This window comes from Sardina pilchardus, chromosome 11 (genome assembly GCF_963854185.1).
Source record: "Sardina pilchardus chromosome 11, fSarPil1.1, whole genome shotgun sequence".
NCBI lineage: Eukaryota > Metazoa > Chordata > Actinopteri > Clupeiformes > Clupeidae > Sardina > Sardina pilchardus.
The window spans coordinates 30442335-30451508 of NC_085004.1; positions in this window are offsets into that span (position 1 = coordinate 30442335).

Consider the following 9174-nt stretch of genomic DNA (forward strand, 5'->3'; position numbering starts at 1 on the left):
GTGTGTGTGAGTGTGTGTGTGTGTGTATGTGTGTGTGTGTGTGTGTGTGTGTGTGTATTCCAGTTTGCAGCAATGTCTCGTTATTTAAGTCTCACGAAGAATCAGACAAGTCTGTATAAATTAGACCTACATGTGATACACAAGTACAAATATCAGGCTGCCTAAACCCATTGTTTTTATTAAAATGTTCTACTTTGCTCATTTTGTTTAGTTGGTCAAAGGACATGCTTAGTTTTTTGAGAAGCTCTACTACTCTCTTATCATTTGTCTCAAAAGAGTTAAGTGAAGGAATGCATCAGTTTCCACTATAGACAGGCCCTGAGGCAGCAGCAGCAGTGCAGCAGTGAACCTGTACACCATCAACATTTATGAGAGGCACAAATACTAAGTTCTGCTTTTGTAAATAAGGGGGTAAATAAGAAAGGGGCTGGCCACCCATTCCTGCTGTCTCAGATCAAACACAGCTGCCCTCTGTCCTCACGTCACCTCAGCCTGTTTGGGCCTTTTTAGTCCATATTGACCCAGATTTCACATGGGCAATAGGGTTGGGCCGTTGGCTAACAGCTGTGTTGAGCCCAGTGTTGTGTACGAGCAGCATAGTGTACTTTTAATAACAAATAGAGGGGCTATGCCACAGTGTAGTACTGTATGAAGCAATAAAGGTATAGCTTCCAGCAGGAATACCCTCTAAATCGTTTCTGAAAAATGTCTCTGAGGTAGTTAATGCTTCTAAGAAAGCAAGGCTGAATTGCAAGTTCTTTTCATGTTTGATCTTGGCCATCAGATGTGTGGTCATTTGCTGGCCTGGATACTTGGCCTGCCCCTTTTTGTTCTCTGTCTGAAAAGTGAGGGTCTAGATGATTCATGGTGATCTCCATCGCGGCTTCTTGCCAGCATTTGTGTTCAAGACCACATTGCGTTCATTCAATCATGGGTCAGGCCACGTTTACTGGAACCGTCTGTCCTTTTCAAAGGCAATGTTTTATTTAGCCGTTTTAATAAAGGTTTTTGGACCTAATCACCTACCAGGAAAGCACCTTCCTTTGTCAAGTCTTAGTGAAAGCTTCTCAAAACAAGTGACCCATTCAACTTGCCAAGGGGTAATTTGCTTTTCTCTAATTTTGCTGGGCAACTATGCAAAACAACTCGCAGATGATTTTTTATTCAAAGCGATATACTGTATGACATGACAAATATAGATATTAGTAGTGGACTAAATTAAATGGAAATAATAGAAAAAAAACGTTGAGAAACAATATACAGCATGACCACCTGTCTGCGTGCAGTCACAGTCATAATTGGTCATTCTCAGAAAAAGAAAGTTTGTACAAAAAAAACTTAGATAGTTTTGTGCCTAAGTGCCAAAATGAGGCTAAACAAAAGCAACCCCTGTGAAAAAAACACAATGATTGGCTCTATCATGCATCATTAGTCACCTTCCTCTGTGGTTTGGGTTTGGTCACTGACATTTGGATCGCCTTTGCTTCAGCTGAAGGTCAGTATGGCGGCTGCAGCTCCATAGACAAGTCTGTTTGAATTGCTTTTGGACACTCAGAAGTCTTAAATACCTTCTTGGGGTGACTGAGGACGTTTTAATCCATCGGCTGGTTGGAAGGGAAAAAAAGGGGTATTCCCTAGTCGCGCTCGGGAGGTAAACACAAGGCTTTAATGAGCCTGGGCTGGCTGAGTTTATGAATCAGCTCACTTATTGAGATGGTCCTGATTGGTTTATGGAGGAGGGCCGTGTTTGATTTGGGCTGTACCTGTGGGCATCTCCGTTTAGGGGTGACTGTTTGAAATTCAGGGCACGGAAGGGAAGCTCTTTCCATGGCTATATTTAAGCAAGCTGGTTTCCTGTCATAAATCCATTACACAGTGGAGACTGGTGTCGGTTTAAAGCTACCTGAGCGAGCAGAGAAACCATCTGGAGAGGAAGGGAAGGACAGAAAAGAGCGAGGGAGAGAGAAAGAGGACATTTTTAGATTCTTTTGTTTGACCAAACATCGTGTTTATTGACTTGATGGCACGTGGAATACTACTCTGTGTTATTGATGAGGACATTCCCATCTGTTCTGCAGCCATCCACACAAATGTGCTTGATCCCTCACAAAGACAGTTGTGTCTTGTTTCAATTTGCAAACAGACACATTGCACTGTGCATATTCAGGCCTGAAAGTGCCAAGTGGTAACAGATGTTTACGCACCACACGCTACTCAGGACTAGTGCTCTTGTCATTTTGCATACAGTAGTACTGTAGCTGAGTAATAATAACAGACTTAGAAGAGGGGGTTATCATTTTCCTGGTAGGGGGATGCAAATGTAAAGCAGGGGATTGTCTCAGAGGATAACTCTGGTCTCAGCCTTCTCTGGTGCCCATAAAGCACTGGCCAACTCCATCTTGTTTCCTCTATTTCTTTCTTTCTTTTTTCTTTTTTCTTTTTAATAGTTACCTGACTTGCCTGACTTGCCTATCTTGCCACACTCACAGTCTCACCCACTCTCTGACACGTACTCCTCTTTGTTTGGATACACTTATCCTTTCCCTCCACTCCTTGGCTCTTTCTTTCTCTCTCTTTCCTGTCAGTCTTTTTGTTGTTTCTTTCTCTGCCTTTACGTACATCAGCTACGGGCTCAGCATCCCTGCTGCTACTGGTGACGTGCTCAGCGCCCTCTGGATTTTTTACTGCTCTGTTATTGTGGCCTGGAGGGGATTAAGCGGCCCACTCTTTTGTGATTAACCAATGAGAGGCTCATTACTACCATCGCGTCTGTTTACCCACCAACTTCGTCACCACCTTAGAGATGGTTTTGTTCAAACTTTGACTTGTTGTTTGTATAGGATTTGTGTCAGTTATTTTGGAGCGAGATAATTCAGTAATGACTGTCATTACTTAAATGTCTGAAATAAAGTCCAGATGATGAGGTTTTCTTGCTGTACAGTATGGTGGAAATTGTTTTCCCCTTTTGTAAGTCAATATATAGCCTACAGATTCTGTGTTGCAGGCAGCACTTAGAAGATGAAAGACAAGAGAAGAGAAATTGCTGACTTGGCTTCATGACTTTGTGTCTTTCTTCACTAGCTTTGGTCTCCCCCATAGCCTCCCGTCTGATTCATCGGTGGTTCCCCAGTGCAGTGTTGTGAAACCCTTTGCAGGGGCATAGAGTGAGAGTTAAATGGAATATGACCAGTGATGACACAGTCGTTTACCGAAGTAAGGGAAGCATACTCAGCGGCCACCAGTTCAAGGACGCCTCGTCATCCAAATCCGCCGAGCACCGTTCCAAATGTCAAGAATTCTGAATTCTGAAAATTCTCAAGGATGCATCTGGGGATATCCTCAGGTGAACAAAAAATACCCATAATCCTCTGTGTTGACTTGCACCGGAGCGGCGCTCCTACTGAAACAGAAGTGTGCTGCCAAAAGTGGAAGCGCTCAGGTGGAACTGCGCTTATGCACTCGTCTAGGCTGGGTGAACCCTGCCTGAACTTCCGGGGAATTTGAATTTCGCCCAGCAGCTCAGGCTGGATACCAGCAGATCTATTTTCGCTGTTTACTGCCAGAATCTTTGGCTCCTATCAGAAACGGCCATACTCCTAGTCCTGGCACGCTATTGGCCGGTAACGCGCCTAAAACGAAACTTAAGCGACGCAAAGTGCAGCAGAAACATAGCGCAGCCTCGCCAGACTAATAATCAATCTTAAAAGATTGAGTTTACAGGTAGTATGGTGAAAACCTGACTGGCACTCGTCCACACTAGCCAGACTGTTCCAAAGTAGAGTCTGAGGTCAGGGTGATAGGAGTAGGACCATATGACCTTTTGCACCTGAGACGAACTGGCTCCACTGAACGGTTCATTTTGGAGCATCATTCACGCTACTGTGTGTAACTGATTGCACATGTCTCAGGGCAACACCCCTCGTTCCCATAGTCAATAATAGAGACCTCAGACTCAAGCTCTCCTGTCTTTGATCTTAGGACAACATTCTGATCTTTTGGCCTTTGGCCATTTCTCAACTCTCCAGGACACTTACGGAGGACACGGACAGACTGTAACGCTGACCTCACTTGTTGCTAGTGGTCCCATATCTGTCCTCACACCTTTCTGTGCATGTTTTCTTGTTTTATTAGAACATCACTTCATATTTACGAGTTATGTTAAAGCAGTTGTCTGAGATTTATTGATCTTCTTTTATCATCTTTCTGGAAATATTTCCTGAAACTACAGCTATGATATAGTTAAAAAATAATTAGTATTTACCTAATTCTCTGATTTTTCTCTAGGTAGCTAGTGTGTGAAGTATTTTGTCCAAGCACCAATATCCCCTATGAAACCAGGTGCAACAACTGAATACCAAACATGTCCCAGTTAATTTAGCTCTTGGAGGTTGAGCTGAAAATATATGTAAATATATTTAACTGTGCTGAGCTTAGTGTTTTATGAAACCCCACGCATATTTTGTTACCAGGTCAGCAGAAGCGATCGATTACCTTTGATGTACTGCACCCTGTGGCTTGCCAGCTACCTTTGCATGCTCTGCCCTGCTGCAGCATTGAACTTGAAACACAACTTCAGCCCTAGCAGGGCCCAAGCACTTTGAGGGTGGAGCCGACTGCCAGGCACATGTCTTGTCTGGTGATGAACATCTGTGAGCAGCTGCTCTGAGTTTAGAGTGAGGATGAGTGTGATGGAACAGAACGATGCTCACCCCCCCCCCCCCCCCTCCTTTTTGCCTTTTGCTCATCACTGACCCACATTACACACAGCGCTTTGTGGGGGGAGTGGAAACGAGAGATTGATGCGCTAGCGCCGTGGTGGCAGACTTGGGCTGAGTGTGGTGTGTTGAGATGTTTAAAAAGTTCTGTCAGACGCCTCTGTCTTCTGGAAAGGGCCCACTTGTCATGCTTCTCTGAGTTATGCATACACACACACACACACACACACACACACACACACACACACACACACACACACCAAATATGTTGCACAAGATGAATGAGTGCTCCACAGCTGACATGACAACAACATAGATGTCTTGCCAAAGGCGATGAAATCTAAGTAACAAATTTTGAAAGAAACCAGGTCAATGGCTGCAGGCAGACAGACAGCCCCAGAAATTATACAAGTACATCAACACTGAAAATTAAGATTGGAGAGGCATATATATGGCCTGGACAATCCAGACCCTGGTAATCTTTCAGATTAAGGGTCTGGCCACGAATAATGTAATGGCCCAACTCGAGGGGCGGGCAAAGCATGCATTTGAAAATCTCACCACATGCAATTGGATAACACTACGACCAATGTTTACTGACTTTTCAGTGCTTTCATCATCAGTTTAGCTCGCCTCTGGCCTGGAATATAAAATACACCGATGTGATTGGTGTCCCCCGATGCCTGGGATAAACGTAACGTGAATCATTGCTCATTGCCAGAGTATCTTGCAGACACAATTCAAATTGTGCTCTCACGAGAACTCTGGTTTCCAGGGTAGCATATATATACACACAAAGTAAATCACAAAATACATCAACTCATATGATCTCTTGATTCTTGACTGCCCAACCTGTTGAATGCAAAATTCACAAATCAAGCACTTAAAAGCCTTTAAAGGCACCCAAGAAATATCTACCGTTTACTTTGCTCCAAAACTGAATGAATAAATATGCTGACAGTGACCGATCTGCTGGACTGTGTCATGCGACTGAGTAACTCTTCCTGTGGCATTGCATATAAAGCTGTGATATGATTTTGACATTGGGAGGGCTTGGCTGACTGGAAGTGAAGCAGGAACACGTTTCTTTCCCAATGACCTCTGTGCCAAAGCTAGGCTGTAATGCAGACGAGATGTGGGTGTTCTCTATCAGTCATAATCTTAAGAAAACCGCAGGCAGGAGATCATCTTTGCCAATCCTCCGTGTGTGTGTGTGAAGAAAGGAAATGTTCAGTTTTTCTTCAGAGGTACCCAACTGATGTGGTTTCGCAGAAGTTTATGTTTCTTGTGCATATTTTAAACAGGATGCATTTGTGTGTTTGTGTGTATGTGTGTGTGTGTGTGTGTGTGTGTGTGTGTGTGTGTGTGTGTGTGTGTGTGTGTGTGTGTGTGTGTGTGTGTGTGTGTGTATGTGTGTATATATGTGTATGTGTATGTACAGTATGTGTAGGTGTCCCATGTGCAGTATTGACAAGATTGTGTTTGCTATTATGTGTGTGTATGGGTTAGTGTGTTTGAGCTCACGTGTGCACCAATGGCAGCTGTGAATTTTCCTTCCAGTCAGACTCAGTCAGGGATTTCCCAAAAGCTTGTTTCATGTGGAAAGACTGCTGTGCTGGTTTATGTCCCATAGAGGATGTATTCTCTTCAAAACAAAGCCCAGCAAATGATGGCAAGCTCCCCAGGCCATCCTTAGACAGAAGCATCAGAGCAGAACAGGTGTCAGAGACACATAGGGGGGCGGGTGGATGAAGCTGCTTCAGCAGGTGGGACAGGTGAGGGTAGGTCCCATGGTTCCGTGCATGCCATGTTGTTTTCAACTCACACTAGGATTTTCCCCTCTGAACTAACAGATTGAGTTTGAGCAACATGGAAAAAAGCTCATCTGTTGAAGTGCTGGACCAGACTGCCGAGGGCTGCCAGAGCCTTCAGCTCTTGCCAGAAGGTGAGAAAGCACCTTTGCAGCAGCCGCCTGCAAACATGTCCACCCATTAAAGACACGATGACTGTTTCCTGGAATAGACGCTTAGGCACTTCTCAGTAAAACAGAACCTGGGGGAAAGAAAGCTCACATATTGTCTGTTATTTCTGCTTAAATTGGGCCAATCTGACCAACCACATTTGAGTGTTTTCATCTTCTGTAACTGTAACTGAATAACAGGATTTGGATTTGAGGGTTTTTTTTGGTGTGTAGGAGGTGGTCTTGGATTCAACCCATAATACGTTTGGTTTTTGGTTGTAAATGCGATGGCAAGACTTTGTGGTACCTTTTGGATTGGTATGGTGCAGCATTCAGCAACAGCAGTGCTCTCCTAACTTGTGCGGTTGATCATAGCCACGATATACTACCCTTTGTGTGTGTGCCATTGCAGCGGGGAGGCCCGACTCCTCCTGTGGCCGCCGAATCAACAAACGAGTGGTTTATTATTACGATAAATCACACTTAGCCATGGGTGGGTGACAGCAGTACAGGCATACAGCGTAGCTCTTCTGTAGCGGGAGTGTAAACTCGAACTTCCAGTTTCTGTGAGTGGAAAGGACAGTTTACACTTTCTAAATTACCTGCTTCTTATTGATGGAGCTGGCCAGCCTTTAGGCCGGAACACCATTACATAATCGGCAAACATTTCTAAAGGCTTTAACTAGCTGCTTCGTTTGAGAATCTGGTGGTAGTGTCTGAAATGTGTGTATTGGGTGTTGCCATGGTGAGTATATGAACTTTGACCCCACCAAATGATGACTTGAGCAGTTCAGAGGAATTATAGGAAAATCTCTGTGTGTCTGTTTACCTTGGAATGAATGAGGAACCCAGTGAAAGTGCCCTGTTCTTCCAGACAGGATCCGGTGGACTACCAGTAAAGCCCCTTGGTGGTTTTCAGGTGGCAACAGTTGCTATCACTCTCGGGGGCAGGCCTGAGGATATTCCTCGCTCTACTTGTGCTCGGGCCTTTGGAAAATAAACACAAACAGTCGTTTGGCTCTTTCATGGGAGAGAGTCTCCCTGCTCTGCTCGTTTCTGATGAGTCATGTTCTCCTGACAGTGGCCTCCTGTCACCTGTATGACCTGGGCCACCGTCGCTCATTAACTTTTACTGCTCCCTGGCCTTAGGCAGAGAGAGAGGGCCAGACATAGAGACCCTGCCCCCCCCCACTCCCGAGTGAGACAGACAGACCCATACTGACTTTGACCCGTTTTTTGAAATATTTTGGGTTTTAGTTATTTTGATAGCCTCACTGATGTCTCTGTGGACATTGATATCTGCAATACCAGCTGACCAGCGCAAATGCATCCGCTCCTGAGCCACTGGACCTTCTTTTGCTCTCTGTAGCAGAAGCAGACTGCTTCAGTGGAGCGACGTGCACTCTTTTTGCCTGTGATTTACTTCCGAACAAACTTGGATATGCATGGCTTATCCTGTCTCCCAGGCCAGGGGCGCTGGAGAGGGGTCTGGGCCTGAGATGAGGCCCAGGGCTGGGGAAGGCTCCTGCAGCAGCCAGGCCAAGTGTGGGTCTTTGTTTGGGGCTTCACCACTGTACTGACTGACAAAAAGCAAGACTGTGTTGCCTCAGAATGCTTTTGAACAACTGCATACTGTGTAAACAACACACGCACGCACGCACGCACACACGCACGCACGCACGCAAGCATGCAGACAGACACACAGACACAGACAGACTGACAGACAGACAGACACACACAAACACACACACAGCATCTATTTATATAAAAAAATTCAAGTAATGCATAGACTAAGTCCTGTGTTTATTTTCCAACAAACATACATTTATCTGGATCAATCCTCTCGGGTCTGTTGTGTTGAATTTGGTATTGCTCTGTAGCGGCATGCTCAAAACACATTCCTGTTTTGGTGTTCTGCTTCAGTAGTCGAGTCCTCTGTAAGATGTTTGTTTGTACTGTGGTTTTAAACTTTGTTGTCGGTCTATCTGGATATGGTTACAGATCTGCAGAGCAGAAGCAGCTGTGGGCATTTTCCCAGTGGACTGATAGCGCCCTCTGGTGGGCTGTAGTGTATCCTACAGGATAAAATGACCACAGTCCATAGATAGTGTTGCGTTTATTGTCTTGTACTGTAAGGTTGGCTACAGAGTCCTATGTTTTCATTTTAATTATCTAACATATAATCTTATCTAGGAGTAAGACTTAAACCATACCCTGAAAATATTGGTCAAATTGTGTCACAGGAAAAAAAAAAGTTTTGAGCTGAATTTAAATCATGGCTCAAATAAACAAGTTTGGTATATAACTTACCATTTTGGTACAGTAAGCAACAAAGACATTGAAATAATGGACACAAACAGAGACTCATGACATGTAACAAAAGTCAAAGGAACCTGACTTTCATATGTTTCCTCGTGCCTTAGTTTGTGATTGGGAAACCAAATCAAACATTAGCTTATATTATTATGGTAGGAAAATCTGTCATGGAACAATGTTTCT